This window comes from Prionailurus viverrinus, chromosome B4, assembly GCF_022837055.1.
Source record: "Prionailurus viverrinus isolate Anna chromosome B4, UM_Priviv_1.0, whole genome shotgun sequence".
NCBI classification, from domain to species: domain Eukaryota; kingdom Metazoa; phylum Chordata; class Mammalia; order Carnivora; family Felidae; genus Prionailurus; species Prionailurus viverrinus.
The window spans coordinates 76439058-76455619 of record NC_062567.1 but is presented as its reverse complement, the minus strand read 5'-3'; the positions used below and the strand labels follow the sequence as shown (position 1 = coordinate 76455619).

Below are 16562 nucleotides of genomic sequence, written 5' to 3'. Positions count from 1 at the left end.
CTCTGGGAAGCCTTCCTGGATTATTCCAGACTCCAATAACCTGTTTTAGGGGAGCCTGGGTGGCTCAGTCAGTTGAGTGTCCAACTCTTGATTTTGGCTCAGGTCATGATCCCAGGGTCATGGGATTAAGCCCTGCATGGGGCTCCACGCTGAGTGTGGAGCCTGCTTGAGATTCTCTCTCCCTCTCTCTCTGCCCCTCTCCCCCACTCACATGCTCTCTCTCTCTCTCTCTCTCTCAAATATAAAAATCAAAAAAAGAAGTGGAAGTTCTAAAAATCTTGAAAATAAACTATTCTATAATTAAAAATAAACAAAGGCGCAGACCCCTACAGAATCAAACAACACCGAAGGATTCCTAGACAAAGCCCAGGATTCCACTGAAAGGCACCCAGTAAACTTTTGCTCATTTCAAATTCTTTCACGACTTTTCCTGCGTAGCCTGGTCTTAGAGTTCTTTTATACCTCAGCATCTAGCTGCATATCTAGTGCATATCAGGTGTTCGATCAGTGCAGGCTGGTTGAACTGATGAGAATTACTGAATGATGAAATATAAAGCTTGTGGTAGATGGGAAAGCATGACCAAAATATTAGCTCTTTCATCAAAGGTGGAGTCTACTTTCCTACTCCTCGAATCTGGAACTGCCTAGTGACTTGCCTTGGCTGATAAGTATGTCAGAAATGACAACGTATGACTTCTGGAGCCCAGACTTCCAGAGACCTCCGTAAACTTCCACTTGCACCCTTTTGGGACTTGCTGTTACCATGTAAGAAACCCAGGTTATCTTGACTGGAGAGCCACATGGAGGAAAACCAAGGCACCTGGCTGACCGCCCCGGCTAACCACCTCATTTGTGAATGAGGCCAACTTGGACTATCCTGGTCCCAGTGACTGCAGACACACGAGCAACTCCGGGTGAGACCAGCAGAAGGACTGTCCGACTGAGCCCAGCTAAAATTGCAAAGTTGTGAGCTAATAAATGGTTACCGTGTGTGTGTGTGTGTGTGTGTGTGTGCGCGTGCGTGTGTGTGTTTTAATGTTTATTTTTGAGAGACACAGAGAGAGAGAGGGCGCACATCCGGGGACGGGGCAGAGAGAGACACACACACAGCATCCAAAGCAGGCTCCAGGCTCTGAGCTGTCAGCACAGAGCCCGATGCAGGGCTCAAACTCATGAACCATGAGATCATGACCTGAGCCGAAGCCGGATGCTTAACCGACTGAGCCACCCAGACACCCGTATAAATGGTTACTGTCTTAAGCCTCTAAGTCTTGGTGTGTTTTGTTATGCAGCAATGGCTCAACTAGCAGAGTCCTGTCTGTGTGCTCATAGAATGTCAGCCAGGGGCAGAGGACAAATGATTCTTCTTTGGGGATATGGGTTGCTCACCACGGTTGAATCTCCTGGCTCGGCTGTCCTGCACCCCAGCTGGTTGGGACACTTGTGCTGCTCCTTGAAGGAAGTGTCACTACCTGGGTATGTGGTGTGGCCCCAAACCTTCTAGGTGCCCATGCAGGGCCCTTGACCGGCTCATTATCTGCACTGGGCTGGGGACTCAAAGAAGAGAGGCAGCAAAGAACTCTCTTCTACAGACTTGACATCTGAACAAGGACAGGTACCTCCAAATTAAAGTACAAAGTTAACCCTATCATCAACATCCGCCCCTCCTTTCCTTGAATCTCTATGATGCTTTTACTTCCCAAACCTCTTTCCACCTAGCTTGTTTCAGTCCCAACATAGCGCAGTGAGTAAGGAGGCCAGGTGAGGAAATCAAGAGATTTGCCCGGCACCACACAGCCGTCTAATTGTGGGCCAAATCCAGGCCTCCTGCCGCAGTGCCCACTGGTCCAGGGCTGGGTACTTCCCTGAGCAGCGTCCGTGGGCAGCCCTTTCTCTTCGAGGGTCCTCAATCCAGGATACACATTAAGGACATATCTACGAGCACAGGATGATGCCTGGGTAGCAGCGTGGCATCAGGGAAAAAATCTAGTAACAGTTAGCTCCATGAGCTGTATGATCTCAGGCAGTCATGCAACCTCGCCGAGTCTCAGTTTCCTCATTTGTAAAATGGGATTAAAACTATATATATCTCACAAACCGTGAGATCATGCCCTGAGCCGAAGTCAGACGCTTACCCGACTGAGCCACCCAGGCGTCCCTCGCAAGGTCCTTGTTAAAGATCACCTGGGATGGTATGTTCAGGGGTCTCAACTTCAAAAGCCGTCAGGGTTCCGAGAGGAACCCTGCGAAGTGGTGTAAGTTACAGAGTGCATGTCCTGCCTAGAGGTGTTCACAGGCAATTTTCCTGACAGCCTGTGACACTCACAGCTAACAAGCAATCCGAACAAGCCTTCAAACCCCTTTCCACCATGTCATTTGGCTTTGCCCTAAAGCCCGTCTCCTCTCCGGTTACAAAGGGCCACTCATACTTGCCTATCATGAGAAGCTCGGGGAGCGTTTAGGTCAAATTCCACGCCCAGGACCTGGCACACAGTGAGCACTCAAAGAGTGGTAGCTCTGAGTAAAATAGTTGATAAGCTTCAAAACATTATGCAAATAGTAGGTATTATTATAAGGGACATAAACAGCAGGGTGAAAATACCACCTTTTAGACGCATTCATAGATGGGTACAGATTTATGTCCGAGGTAAGAAGAGAGTAAGGTACCTGGGCACCCTGGAGAAGTTGAGAGGTGAGGCGGGTGGGTTCAGATGAGAAATGAGTCTGGTAGCCCTGTGTGCAGGGGGAGAGAAGGACGGAAAGTCTGTGGAGTTGGCAGTGTGGCTCTGCTTGAGGGAAAGAGGTGGGCAGGGTCCTCACATTTTCACAGGGTAAGTGTGCTGCCTGCGGGAGCACTTGCAATGCAAGATTACTTTAAAAACAGGGGCACCTAGGTGGTTCAGTGTGTTGGGCATCCGACTTTTGATTTTGGCTCTGGTCACGATCCCAGTGTCTGGGGACTGAGTCCTGTGTTGGGCTCTGAGCCGAGTGTAGAGCCTGCTTGGGATTCTCTCTCTCTCCTTCTGCCCCTCTCCCCTGCTCATGCTCTCTCTCTCTAAAAAAACCCCAAAAATTAAAGAAATAATTTAGGGGCACCTGGGTGGCTGAGTCACTTAAGCATCTGACTTCGGCTCAGGTCACAGTCTTGTGGTTTGTGGGTTCGAGCCCTGCGTCGGGCTCTGTGCTGACAGCTCAGATCCTGGAGCCTGCTTCGGATTCTGTGTCTCCCTCTCTCTCTGACCCTCCCCTGTTCATGCTCTGTCTCTCTCTGTCTCAAAAATAAATAAACATTAAGAAATAATAATAATTGGGGCCCCTGGGGGACTCGGTTGAGTGACCAACTTCGGCTCAGGTCATGATCTCACGGTTTGTGGGTTCGAGCCCCACGTCGGGCTCTCTGCTGATGGCTCAAAGCCTGGAGCCTCCTTCGGTTTCTGTGTCTCCCTCTCTCTCTGTCCCTCCCCCACTCACGCTCTGTCTGTCTCAAAAATAAATAAACATTAAAAAAATAATAATAATTTAAAAATATCCAGAGGGGGGCACCTGGGTGGCTCATTTCTTTCAGTAACCAACTTTTGATTTTGGTTCAGGTCATGATCCCAGGGCTGTGGGACCAAGCCCTGCGTCAGGCTCCGTGCTGAGCATGGAGCCTGCTTGAGATTCTCTCTCTCTCCCTCCTCTCCTCTCCCCAGCTCACACTCGCACTCTCTCTATATACAAAATTAAAAAAAAAAAAGAAACAACTTAAAAAACATAGTCAGAGGGCTGTTTGTTGCAGTTCCATTTATGGTAGCAGACATCAAAAAGCAACATAAATATTTAAAACTAGAGTGGGACTGGGGGTGTGCTGGTGACTCAGTCAGTTAAGCATCTGACTCGGTTTCTGCTCAGGTCATGATCTCACGTTTGGTGAGTTGGAGCCCCGCATCAGGCTCTGCGCTGACGGTGTGGAGCCTGCTTGAGATTCTCCCTCTCTCCCTCTCTCTCTCTCTGCCCCTCTCCTGCTCTCTCTCTCTAAGTAAATAAATAAACTTAAAAAAGAAGTAAAAAAAATGTCTTTAAAAAAAACTAGAAGGGGACTGGTTAAACAAGTCATGCTATATCCATTCCTTGAGAGAATACGATTCACTCCTGAAAACCAATATTGCGAGAATCTATGTAGATGGATATTAATTGTCAAGGACAGAAATGCCCGTTATGTGTAAAGAGGAGACTGCAAAACAGTGGGTACAATGCAATCTCACTTTTGTGAAATGAAAACAAGTACATGTTGAAAGATCCCGAAGGGGCGCCTGGGTGGCTCAGTCGGTTGAGCGTCCGACTTCGGCTCAGGTCATGATCTCACACTTTGTGGGTTCGAGCCCCGCATCAGGCTCTGTGCTGACCGCTTGCTCAGAACCTGGAGCCTACTTCGGATTCTGTGTCTCCGCCTCTCTCTGCCCCTCCCCCACCCACGCTTTGTCTCACTCTGTTTCTCAAAAATAAGTAAATGTAAAAAAAAAAAAAAAAAAAAAGAAAAAAATCCTGAAGGGTACACCTCAACGTATTGGGAATGGTTATCTCTAGGTGGTGGTGTTTGGGAGGCTTTAAAATTTTCTTTTCTGCTCATTTGTGTTTTCTGATTGTCCACAGTGAACATGTTCCCCTTTTGTAATGAGGAAAAATGGCATTTTTTTTTTAATTAAACAAATTTTTTTTAATGTTTATTTCCAAGAGAGTGACAGAGCCGAGCGGGGAAGGAGCAGAGAGAGAGGGAGACACAGAATCCGAAGCAGGCTCCAGGCTCTGAGCTGTCAGCACCGAGCCCAACGCGGGGCTCAAACCCATGAGCCCGGAGATCATGACCTGAGACATAGTCAGACGCCTAACCGACTGAGCAACCCAGGTACCCCGAAAACTGGCATTTAGTTTTAAAGCATGGTGACAGTTAGAGGGACAGAGATCAAAGACTGTGTAAATAGGACTTAGCTAATCTGGAGAAGGATCTGGTAGGAGGTCGGAGACTTTCCTGGCAAGGGGAAGGAGAAAGAGAGGTAAGTGGGGGGACGATGGGCAGATGGGGGCAGGGCAGGAAAACTGGGATAGCTTGGGCACAGGGGAGATGGCAGGGGTCGGGGCCCCACACCTGACATTCATCTTGCTGGCTCCTTGACTGCTGGTCATTTGCCACTCTACCCTCACCTCTAGATGGCCCTCCAGAATAAATGGCAAGCCGGGATGAAGTTCTGGATGGACTTTGTCCATATGAACTCTGAACTGCAGGAAGTTTGATAAGAAACTAGTGAGTGCCGGTGGAGAAGCTATTAGCAGTTTTGGCCAAATGGTGGTGCTAAAAGGCAGGAGATCAGAGCACAGCTTAGCTGTCCTGGGTTAGGCTGGAACAGTCGTCTGCTTGTATGAGGCCACCAGGGGGCAGAGGAGGGTTAGGGCGGCTTCTGCAAGGCCAGCTGGAGTCACCAGTCTACAATGCCCTCAGCTGCCATTCAGTAAAATGGATCATTATAACAATGAAGTGCCAGGAACAAAACAGAATCACTCAAACAGGCACGGACCTTGGAACCAAACGCTCCAAGGATCAGCTCAGGGCGCCTCTCCAAGTTCCTCCCTTAGCCCTCCCCGGCTCGCATCCAACACCTCCTTGCTCTGAGCCTCACCCTCCTACCATGCTTTTTTCCTTCCCTCCCTGTGTCCTCCTTTCCTTTCCCATATTCACTGAGCACCTTCTGGGCATCAGAGCAGTTAACCAGATCCCGGGAAGGTAAGGGAAAGACCCGTGAGAATGAGGTGGGAGGAAGCTACATAAAGGGCCATGTATGTGGATGGAGTAGACACGTCATGTGTGACTGGCAGAGAGGACCATGCTTCCACGTCCTTGCGCTGGAGAGATGGGACTGGTTAGAAGAACCAAGTGAAGCCTAGTGTGGCCGAAGGCTGGTCAACAAGGAGAAGACTGACAAAGATAGGGCTGGAGAGAGTCAGGGGACTGACTGTGCAGTTTGGACATTTTGCGAGACCACGGAAGGATTCTAAGTAGGTGACGGCCATGATGAGATTGATTTTTAAAGAAGCCCTCACTGGATGGTGTGTGGAGAAAGGCTAAGGTGGCCAAGAGAAGGACTTTCTGCTGGGGAGGGGTTAAGAGTACAGAGGAGGGATGACCACAGCCTGTGCACAGCATGTAGACGGGGGGAAGAGGATAGGTTTGGCTATATTTTGGAAGTAGACCTAGTAATTCCTTAGATGCAGAAGGGGTGGGGTAAGAGAGAACAAGGGGTCAAATATGAGTCCCTGGTTTCTGACATGAGCAAGCAGATAGATGGTGTGTCATTTACTAAGATGAGCAATGATTAAGGAGTTGGGGGGGGCTAAGGTCAAAAGTTTGTTTTCTGTTTTGAACAGTTTAATCTTTTTAAAAAATGTTTATCTTTTTTAACTTTAAAAAAAAAATTTTTTTTTTGAGACAGAGAGAGACAGAGTATGAACGGGGGAGGGTCAGAGAGAGGGAGACACCATGTGAAACAGCCTCCAGGCTCCAGCTGTCAGCACAGACTCCGAAGCGGGGCTCGAACTCACTGACCGCAAGATCATGACCTGAGCCGAAGTCGGCCGCTTAACCGACTGAGCCACCCAGGCGCCCAAAAATGTTTATGTATCTTTGAGAAAGAGAGAGAGAGAGAGAGAGAGAGAGAGAGAGAGCAAGAGAGCCCGAGTGGGGGAGGGGCAGAAAGAGAGGGACAGGGAATCCCAAGCAGGCTTCGCGCTGTCAGCACAGAGCCGGACGCGGGGCTCGAACTCATGAACCATGAGATCATGACCTGAGCCAAAGTGGGACGCTTGAACCGATTGAGCCACCCAGGTACCCCTATTTTGAACAGGTTTAAATCCGAGATGCCAAAAAAGATACATCCCAAAGCGGGCAGCAGGTAAAAAGCTCCGTAGGCTGTTTAGGAGCTGAGAAGAAAGATCTGGGTTGGACACCTAAATGTGGAAGCCTTTGCCATACAGAAGGTGCTATTGAAGCCCTGGGAATGGATGGGATTACTCAAAGAGACCGTGCATGGTAGTAGTCGAAGAGCGTTCAGGGCCCGGCCCTGGGGAATGTTAATATTGATGGACCAGATAAAGGAGGGTGCACTGGAGACAGCGACTGAGGAGCTACACCCGGAGGAAAGCCTGAAGTGAGGTGTCAAGGAGAGGAGGGAAGGAGAGTGTTTCAAGAAAGAGGTAGGGGCGCCTAGGGGGCTCAGTCATTTAAGCGTCCGACTTCGGTTCAGGTTATGACCTCATGGTTTGTGAGTTCCAGCCCTGCGTCGGGTTCTGCGCCGACAGTGCAGGGTCTGCTTGGGATTCTCTCTCCTCTCTCTGCCCCTCCCCGGCTCTCTCTCTCTCTCTCTCAAAATAAAGAAACTTGGGGCGCCTGGGTGACGCAGTCAGTTAAGCGTCCGACTTCAGCCAGGTCACAATCTCGCAGTCCGTGAGTTCGAGCCCCGCGTCAGGCTCTGGGCTGACTGCTCAGAGCCTGGAGCCTGTTTCAGATTCTGTGTCTCCCTCTCTCTCTGCCCCTCCCCCGTTCGTGCTCTGTCTCTCTCTGTCCCAAAAATAAATAAACGTTGAAAAAAATTTTTTTTAAATAAAGAAACTTAAAAAAAAAAATGTAGGGAGCATTCAGCTGCTGAGAGCTCAGTGGTCAAGGAACATAGGGAATGTCAAATGTCCACTGATTTTAACAATGTGGAGTCTCTGGGAACCTTGCCTAGTGCTTCCGTGGGGCAGTGGAGCCCAGGCCAGCCTGGTGTGGCCTGAGGAGAGAAGGAGGGGGAGGAGGAGGAGAGCCTATGGAGAGGAATGGAGAGCCAGGGGAGGAGCTGCAGGGGAAGGCGATCTGGGGAGCCTGTTTTAAAGTGGGCAACACTAGAACATGTTCGAATGCTAACGGGAAGGATCTAGCAGAGTGAGAGAGAAAGGTGATGTAGCAGAGAGAAGGTCAGCCGAGGTGTGCGAGTCAGGGGGAGGGAGGGGGGATGGGATCCAGACTTTGCTCATGCTGTTCCCTCTGCCTGTGATGCCTTCCCTGCTTTACCACAGGCTCACCTTGTATGTTCTTTCAAGAACCAGCTTAGATGTCACTGCTTCTGGGACCTTTCTCTAGTCCTACCAGACAACTTTGTCTCCAACCCTGCACAGCATGTTTATAGCTGGAGTATAGCTTTTTTTCTTTAAGAGAGAGAGAGAGACAGAGAGCAGGAGCAGGGGAGAGGGACAGAGAGAGAGAGAGAGAGAGAGGGAGAGAATATTAAGCTCTGTGCAGAGCTGGATGTGGGGGCTTGATCTCACAACCCTGGGGTCATGACCTGAACCGAAATCAAGATTTGGGTGCTTAACCCACTAAGCCACCCAGACGCCCCTGGATTATCGCTTTTATCATATATTATTGAGCACAGAGATTCCCACAGAAGTGTCTGTACCCAAGCACAGCATCTGACACATATATAGCAGGCCCTTATATGTGATCTTGAATGAACAGTTGGATGGATGAATGGATGAAGTGTCAGCCCCCTGGCCACCCTGATGGTGGGTAAGGGTGCTGGGGGTCACGGTAGGCTGACTGAGAGAACTGGCTGTTTCAGCAGCTATTTCTAATTTTTTTCCCCTGCAGGAGCGGAGCCCTGATGGTTCCCAGACTCTCTCACATTAATTGACCCAAGGAATCTAGCTTAGAGGATCTGCCCAATGTTAAAGAAGAAACAGAAGTGGAGAAGCCCCCCGCCCCCATCAGTCCATCCACACAGCAAGCTGGGAGGTCAGAGGTGAGGGGAGCAGGATGGGGTGGGGATCAGGGGAGGGGCCTGAATTTCTGTCTCCCAGCACACATGGATCCTCAGGTATTTTCTAATTAACTCGAGGAAAAGCAACAGGGGCCCTCTGGAATGTAAACATCAGATAAGACCAGGCCCCCCTCCTCTCTGGAAAGCTTCCATTTTCTTTCTTTTAGCTTCTTTCCCAAGAACATTCTTTCCCAAGAGCTAGTTTCTGCCCCCTCTAGTTCCTGCTGTTCATTTTCTTCCTTGGGGGTAAGGAGTCTACCTCCCAAGTGCTTTCCATGCCCCCGACCTTAGGCTTGGTCTCCATATTGGGGTCTTTTTGTAACCCCAATGGCTTAGCAGTCTCAGGCCGGGTTCTGCCTTCTGAAACTGGAGGGAGACCTCTGATTTTTTTTTTTAATGTTTATTTATTTTTGAGAGAGAGAGGGGATGGGAGGGGCGGAGAGAGGGGGACAGAGGATCCGAAGCTGGCTCCGTGCTGGCAGCAGCGAGCCCCGTGTGGGGCTCGACCTCATGAACGGCGAGATCATGACCTGAGCCGAAGTCCGATGCTCAATCAGCTGAGCCACCCAGATGCCCTGGGAGCCCTCTGATTTTAATCAGTATGTGGATATCTCTTGGGTTCGTGCTGTGGGGTTTTGACCCCTGCTGTGGGCTTCTCTACCCTGTCTCTTCCGGGATGGTGGAGCAGGTGCTGTCACTGGACCGATACAATGTCCATGCAAATAACCAATGCCAGCCCACGTATGGGGCCAGGCACCCCAAGTACCGAAAGAATGATCTCGGCAGGTGGTGCTAAGGAGGAGGAGAGCCTCAGCAGCCAGTCCGTGCCATAGTTACAAGGAAGGCCTCAGGGACGAGGTGTGGTTTGCCTCCTGGAGGGAAGCTTGGGATGTAGGAAACAAGGCATGGGCCAGAGGCAGCAGGCAGCATAGGAGACATTGTTTGGGATCAGCTCAGGTGGAGGGGATGGTTTAGAGAAGGAGGAGCTTGGAGAAAGAGTTAAGGAGTGAGGGGGTGGTGGGAGAGAGGGAATGCAAGCTTAAGGAGACTGGATTTTAGACCTTCAACAATGGGAGGCCATTAAAGGTGTTTACTATTGGGGGAGGGATTGGTGATAGGGGGACAGATGCAGATTTAAAGATAATTCTGGAAGCAAAGTTCAGACTGTTGTTCAGGGCAGAGAGGCAAGGGCCCCATGCTTTCTTATCTCCCCCACTTCTTCCCCTCAGCTGGGACCCTTGTCTCAGCCAGCCCAGAAGTCCCTGGAGCGAAGATCTAGAATCAGTGGAACTAAAGAAGCCTCAGTCTGGGGACTCTCGGACACGGGGTCCACACTTGGCCAGGGGTTCTGTCCACAATAAAGCCTGGGCCTCAAAGCCTTCCCTGCGTCTCGGGTAGCATGGGATGAACTGTTCTGGACCTGAGGGCGTGGCATTGTCCAGGGAAAGGTTCAGTTGACCGTGTGCCTCTGGGCTCTCTCACCGAGGCCTCAAGAGCAAAGGGGGATGGTTTGGAACAAGCTCGCTGGGTCTCTGGGGACCCCTACAGAGGTGTGCCAGAGTGTCCCCTCTCTCTCCTTGTGATCCTCAGACCCAAGGTTTGCTGCCCCCACTGCTTTCCCTCCTCTCTCAGGGGTCAGGTCTAGGGAAGAATCCACTGGAATGGAGAGCCACGCTGAGCCTTGGGTCTGGGAGAATGTCCCAGAGACCGGGGTAGGGGGGCAGCGACCTCCCTAGGATTGTTCTTGTAGGGGCATTGGCTGGGCTAATAGCCTGGGAAGCCTGGGCTTCCCTGTCTGGGAATCTGGGACTGTGCTGTTTGGGGCTGCTTTCACAGGAAGGGCCCTCTTTGTCCCAACGTAGGCCACTTGCCTTTCTTCATGCCCTGGTTCCCCCCACCCATCTGTTTCTCCTTCAGGTCAGGGCTGGAAAGGTGGGGGATGCCAGCTCAGCTCTGAGCTCGGTGCCGGGGTGTTGTCTGCAGGTGCTTCAGTCTTGGGGTGGGGGTGTAATTTGGCCCCGGGATGGCTCTGGAACCAGAGATGCCTCCAGCGCTCTCTCTCTCTCTGTCTCTCTCTCTGTCTCTCATGCTTCCTAATGTCAAGGAGAAAGAGGTATTTTCATATTATTAGGTCAATGTCCCCCCTTCCACAATCCCTAGGTCCTCTCCCAAAATGGCCCCTTTACTTCCGGAAGGGGAGTTTTCCATGGATCAAGGCAAATGACTCTCCAAGCCCTGACTTATGGTGCTCCCATCACCACTCCCTGCCCCCCTCCTCTTTCCACCTACATTGCACTCATCCTTAGCTATCAGCAAGATGCCCACCACCTCCAGGAAACCTCTCTCCTCCAGTCCCTCCCCCTGACTGCCTCCTTTTCTGTAGTCCTGGGTGTACCTCTACTCTCCAGTAATGAAACAGGGCAGACTCTGCTGGACCTTGGTCCCCTGTGGTTTCCTGAGCATGGCTTTGGCTGCTTTGTCTGGCCACACTTTACATTCATCAAGGGCAATGGCTGCATCTCCTCCTGGGTGGGTGGGTGGGGATGGGGTAGGGGAGAGGATGCGGTGAGGGGTCAGAGGGAGGAAAGAAGTATGGTGTGTGTGTGTGTGTGTGTGTGTGTGTGTGTGTGTGGCAGAGAGAGACAGAGACAGAGACAGAGACAGAGAGAGAGAGGCGGAGAAAGACAAAGAGAGCAGGGGCAGGAATGCCCAAATGGAGAGGCTGTGAGGACAGACTGTCCCCTGAACCCTTGCCAGCCCTTGTCACAGCTAAGCCCCTACCAGTTATATTCTGCTCTTTGATGTATAATTTGCATTTTGTATATTATGTGCATAGATAGATTCCCCTCCCTTAAAGTGCATTGTGCATCACATCCGGCACCCCAGGGGATGTTGCTTCTCTCCACCCAGGGTCCTAGACCCCCAGTCCCAAGGACTGGGACTTGAGTTCCTCCCCCACTATCTTCAGACCTGCCGCAGGCATGGAATTAGACGGACCTGTTTGGTAAGCTGGCGAAGGCTCTGCCAACATGGGGCCTCTTTAAAAAAAAAATTTTTTTTAACATTTATTTATTTATTTATTTTTTGAGAGACAGAGCAGGAGCAGGAGAGGGGCAGACAGAGAGAGAGGGAGACACAGAATCCAAAGAAGGCTCCGGGCTCTGAGCTGTCAGCACAGAGCCCGACGCGGAGCTTGAACTCACGAACTATGAGCTGATGACCTGAGCTGAAGTCGGACGTTTAACCGACTGAGCCACCCAGGGGCCCCAACATGGGGCCTCTTTTGAGGTTCAGCTTACAGCACCCCAGCCCCTCTGGGTGGGTGTGGCCATCTGCTCTGACTCTGCCCAAGGCCCAAACCCAGGCCCTCTTGCTGGGGTGAGGATGAGGTGACCAGCCTTCCAGACCTCCTTTCTGCAGGAGACCGCCTGGGGAAAGTACCTCATTTGAGTGGAAATCGGCCTCCCGTGGCTTCCACATTTGGGTCTGGTTGTACCCCTGGGGGTCGTAAAGACTTGGTCCAATTTTACTTCAGGTATTTGGCATCACAGAAAGTGCAAAGGAACTCAGAGGAGATAGAAGGCTAAATGTAGGGGGAAACTGGGCCCAGGGAGGAAAGAACCATGGGAAAGTTGTCCAGTGTATCAGCCTGACCTGATCAGGTCTCCTGCCACTGCCCAGGACATGTTTCTTACCTTTCCCACTTCCTTTTCTCCAGACTCTCCTCTCGTCCGAAATCCAATTTTAATCTGCTCAGTCCAATCTTGCTTTTACTTGTACGTGCACATTCTTTCTCTCCTTGAGTTCACCCTGTAAATTACACATTGTCTTGGCCAGAGGGGCCTAGCAGGTCAAGAAATACTGGATGAAAGAACAATCAAAGTAGCTGATAACCACTGAGTTCCTTAAGTGTGCCTCATGCTTCTGTTCCTTTCACCCCCACTCAGGGCGCCGAGGTGGGTTCATTCAAATGAGGAAGAAACCCAGGTGAGGATAGGAGTTTGTCTCAAACTCTGGTGGCTGGAAGGGGGAAGCCATGGCTCCGGGCCGCATGGCTCCCAGTACGCCTCTGGGCTGCTGCGTGTTGTTAAAGCATCAAAACACTGCCCTGGTGTCCCTGTTGGTAAATTGTCACTGCCTGAGCTGTTGAAGTGCCCCCTGCCCTGGCTTGTCTTCCTGGGATTCCTTCCCACCATCAGCTCTAAGGAGCAGGCACCCAGGCTCAAAATCCTTTCAGTAGGAACTTAAGCCTGGGCTTAGGCTGCAAGTACACAATCCCTTAACCTAAGCCTTGGGTCCAGATGACTCTTTTCCTGACTTTCAGAGTTTAGAAAGGAAATGTAGTGCGTATAATGTATAATGAAATGTATAATGTATAACGAAAACCACAGTGGGCTTTGAGGTGGCCCCTGGAATTATGGAATCAGACACTGAACATTTATTTCTGCAGTGAAATCCAGGAATAGTCACACTAAATTGGATATATAAAAACTCGGGGTGCCTGGGTGGCTCAGACGGTTAAGTATCCGACTTTGGCTCAGGTCATGATCTCATGGTTTGTGGGTTTGAGCCCCGCATCAGGCTCTGTGCTGATGGCTCTGAGCCTGGAGCCTGCGTTGGATTCTGTGTTTCCCTCTCTTTCTGCCCCTCCCCTGCTCATGCTCTGTCTCTCTCTTTCTCAAAAAGTAAATAAGCATTAAAAAAAAAAAAAACAAAAAAAAACTAAACTAAATAGCTCCATGTCAGGTTTAACATGTTACAGAGAACTTTTGGTCTTCAGAGCTTCTAGAATTTGGAATTGTTGGGATAGGAGTTGAATAGCCAGATTCTGTCTTTTAAGGATGATTGTGTTATATGGGGGGAGCTTGGATAAGCCAGAGACCTTGCTGAGAAGGGCTGGGTGGGGTGACCGAGGCCTGGAAGTGGTGGCACATGAGAGAGCTCCAGGGAACCCTGGGAAGGCTCTGATTAGACTGGGGCTGCGACCGTCCAGCCCCCCTCAGCCCTGCCAACAGAGGAATCTGATAGCTTTGAGGAGCGAAGTGTGGCTGGGCCTGGTGCCAGTCAGGGCTCAAGGCAGTGCCAAGATGGGCAGCAGGCCTTTGAGACCCCAGCTGGGCAGAGCAACGTTCTGCAGGCAGGGTATTACTTCCTTATTCAGGCCTGGAGCCTTGGGGCAGCCAGAGGGTTGCAATCCTGGAGAGTGGCTGCAGGGACAAGACCCTTTTGTTCCGAGCTTTTGGCTCAGCTCCGTTCCCTGTATGCCTCTGCTGCTCCTGCCATCTCAAGGTTATCTCCCTGGTAATGTAGTGCCTGAGGCTTGGCACTTGCCCACCTGTGCTCCCTTGCTACGGCTACGGCCAAGAGCAGACTCAGATTTTCTGGGACCCTATGAACACGTGTTTATGGAGTCGCTATTATGTGCGAGGCTGGTAGTTGGGCCTCGGGGGCTATGTTCTCATTCTCTCATCTGGAATGCACACCTCTCCCACTGCACAAACCCTAGCCTCCCTCGAATTCCACCTCCGCCGTGACTCATGATCACCATCCTTCCTCTGAACGCCTGTAGCGTTTACTGCCCCACCGTTCCTTTGCTCTGAATTCATCTCCCGAGCTTTCCTGCATCCTTGTCTTCGGTTTGGTTACTTGAATTTTTATGTGAACGCTCTGTGTTCCGAATCATTTAGCGCTAAGACCAAGGGTCTCCACCTGGGTCCTGGCTATCCCCAAAGTAGGCAACCTGCCCCTCCTTCCTTGGACATGTGTGGAATGCAGGCGTGACCCCAGTGGGGGACTGTAACGCCCTTCAAAAGAGAGGTGGAAAAAGGTGACTTAGGCCCATAAACATTTGCACTAAGCATTCCTAAATGACAGCAAGATTTATAGTTTTAGCACCCCCCCCCCCCCCCGCCCCACTACAGAGGCTGTCCAAGTGACCAAGGGAGACTGTGTAACTTCTGGACCTGGGGCATGTTTAAAAAAATGGTAGCGACTACCTCACACTAAGCGTAGGGTTCATTCCACGTGCTTTGATATTCATTCAATAGCTTTTGTGGCATATAGGATTTTCCTCTGGCGACAATGACTTAGTTAGGCCTGCTGGAGAGTCCTTGGGGTTTCTTAAAGTTGTGGGGTTTGTGGAGTGGGGCCACAGAATGAGGAAGGTCAGCCATCCCCCCACCACGTTCTATCTCTTGGTACAGAGAGGAGCCACAAAGGGAGAAAGATGATTATTGACCACTTAAAATATCCCTTCTGTCCAGTCTCCTGATGTCTCCTTTCCTGGGGTGTTCTGCCTGCAGAGTTCCATCCTGGTAGCTTGTTTGTTCATTTTTGTTGTTGTTGTTGTTGTTGTTGCTGTTGTTCATTCATTGCAAGGCTAACGAGAGCTGATCACTAAGTTCAGAAATTTTGCTTGCCAGAATGAATCCCCTAGTAGCATGAAATTGACCACCATGGGAGTATTTATACTATGGAGATTGGAAAATTCTATAGGTCTGGGCTGGGCTACATTTTTCTTTGGTGTCTCCTCTTCCTCCCCCCCCCCCCATTTATTGGTGACTTAGCCTATGTTAGAACCATGCTAAGTCCTAGGAGTATAACAGTGAACAAAACAGCCTTGTCTTTGCCCATGGGGAGCTTACAGTCTAGAATGGCACTGGTGCAATATGGCAGCCATTAGCCACTAGACTCTACTGTGGTGAGTTAAATTGAAATTAACTGAAATTGAATATAATAAAAAAATCATTTCTTCGGTCACACTGGCCATATTTCTTTTTTTTTTTTCAACGTTTATTTATTTTTGGGACAGAGAGAGACAGAGCATGAACGGGGGACGGGCAGAGAGAGAGGGAGACACAGAATCGGAAACAGGCTCCAGGCTCTGAGCCATCAGCCCAGAGCCTGACGTGGGGCTCAAACTCACGGACCTCAAGATCGTGACCTGGCTGAAGTCGGACGCTTAACCGACTGCGCCACCCAGGCACCCCAACACTGGCCATATTTCAAGGGCTCAATAGCCAAATGTACTTAGTGGCTACCATGTTAGACAACACAGATATTTCCATTACTGCAGAAAGTTCTATTGGATGTTGTCTAGAAGCAGAAGGAGGAAGAGGAATGGGCGAGGTCAATGGGTCATATACCCAGACCCAGGCTAGACCTTCAAAATGACAGAACCAAGTGCTCTAGATGGAGTGTGTGTGTGTGTGTGTGTGTGCGTGTGTGTGTGTGACATGTTCCAAGAAACAGTATAACAGTATTCATTCTTACCTTACCACATGGTATGCTCTGATCTAGTTTATTCTACCTTATTCTGTTCGTTTTATTAAAACTACGTTTATGCAGGGTACCTGGGTGGCTCAGTCAGTTAAGCATCCAACTTTGGGTCAGGTCGTGATCTCACTGTCCGTAAGTTTGAGTCCCACGTCGGGCTCTGTGCTGACAGCTCAGACCCCGGAGCCTGCTTCAGATTCTGTGTCTCCCTCTCTCTCTGCCCCTCCCCTGCTCGTTCTCTGCCTCTCTCTCTCTCAAAAATAAACAAACATTAAAAAATTTAAAAAAAATTTGTGCTGCTTGGTCAACTCTTGTGCTCAGACCCTGCAGTTTGAAAAACACTGCTTTGATGTCAGTGGGGTGGGGCAGGGTGATGGGGGCAGAGCGGCGCAGAGTTGATGCAGGTGGAGAAGGCATCCTGGAAGAGGCCCCAGCGGTGTAGGGAAGAAGAAGAGGGAAAGG

The 16562-nt window shown here is 50.4% G+C and overlaps 1 protein-coding gene across 2 annotated transcripts in view; it reads right to left on the bottom strand.

Annotated features, from left to right (window-relative positions):
• Nucleotides 1–11055, bottom strand: part of EIF4B (eukaryotic translation initiation factor 4B) — a 54009-nt gene extending 42954 nt beyond the window's left edge. For both annotated transcript variants that reach the window (XM_047864945.1, XM_047864946.1), the window contains exons 1-3: nt 11051–11055; nt 1581–1593; nt 1447–1449 (exon numbers count right to left, since the gene is read on the bottom strand). The gene's annotated coding sequence lies outside the window, so the exon portion shown is untranslated. The remainder of the gene's footprint in view (nt 1–1446; nt 1450–1580; nt 1594–11050) is intronic.
• Nucleotides 11056–16562: the final 5507 nt, after the last annotated feature.